This window comes from Apodemus sylvaticus, chromosome 8 (assembly GCF_947179515.1).
Source record: "Apodemus sylvaticus chromosome 8, mApoSyl1.1, whole genome shotgun sequence".
NCBI classification, from domain to species: domain Eukaryota; kingdom Metazoa; phylum Chordata; class Mammalia; order Rodentia; family Muridae; genus Apodemus; species Apodemus sylvaticus.
The window spans coordinates 60,422,758-60,423,785 of NC_067479.1; the positions used below are offsets into that span (position 1 = coordinate 60,422,758).

General features: G+C 46.1%; 1 non-coding gene across 1 annotated transcript; it reads left to right on the plus strand.

The window, feature by feature from the left end:
• The first annotated feature begins 504 nt into the window (after positions 1-504).
• Positions 505-632, plus strand: LOC127691719 (small nucleolar RNA SNORA71). Its single transcript, XR_007979319.1, has one exon. It is a non-coding gene; the product is annotated as a small nucleolar RNA SNORA71 (small nucleolar RNA).
• Positions 633-1,028: the final 396 nt, after the last annotated feature.

Sequence of the window (1,028 nt, forward strand, 5' to 3'; positions counted from 1 at the left end):
AATGTTGCCTTCACACTCCAAGTATTTCCTTGTCATGTCCTTCAAATTATCTTCTGGGAAAAAAGGTTCAATTAGTAACATCTAAAAAGCTGCTCTTTGTCCATTAAGAAAAAAGCAAACATTACAGATTGGAATCTTTGTTTGTTTGTGGGACAGGGTTTCTCTATGTAGCTCTGACTGTCCCAGAATTCACTCTGTAGACCAGGATGGCCTCCATCAAATTCAAGAGATCCACCTGCTTCCACCTCCTGAGTACTGGGATTAAAGGCATGCACCAGCACCGCCCAGTGTCGCTGTGCATTTTATAACTAAAGCTGTAATGTAGAACATGGCTTAGAATAAAGACTCTACACTCTACTTCCCCAATAAGCTGAGTCCTTGGCTGTTCCTCATTTCAGTGTCTGTGGTTGCCTCAACCCCCAAGCTTTCACAGGAAGGAGCAAACTAAAACTACAAGGTTCCTGCTCAACCCAGTCAGAATAACTTTCACACAACAAGACAAGCCCCTGTATTCTAAAGTGACTGTGGGCTGCCAGGCCCTGGTCACTGATACTACATGGAGAAGATGCTGAAGCTTCTCCATGTGTTTGGAAGGTTGCTTCTGTCTTTGCCAAGCTCTGGTGCTTCTGACATGTCTTCCTTCTTACGCCCTTCTTTGTACCATGGCTGCTGACACCAGCTTCACTGGGGTCCTTCTACCTCAACGGCCTAGGAAGAGGTCTAGGGACCTCAGAGAGCCAGGAAATGGTAAGACCACCACACAAGGTGAAACTGGGGACACTACATCATGAGACAGCTCTGCGTAGTGCCTGGCTCAGGATAGGGGAACTGACATGCAAAGTCTTGACACCAGCACCTCAGCACCGTGTCCTGGCCCCGGGTCCATCTGCTGTGCCTGGAACTACAACAACAAGAGAGTCTCTGCTCAATTTGTTGGTGACTTTTCTGCTACCTCCTGAACAACTGTGTAGTAAATCTTATAGATAACAACAATAACAACAAAGGCATAATAATTTTTCAAGGGGAGG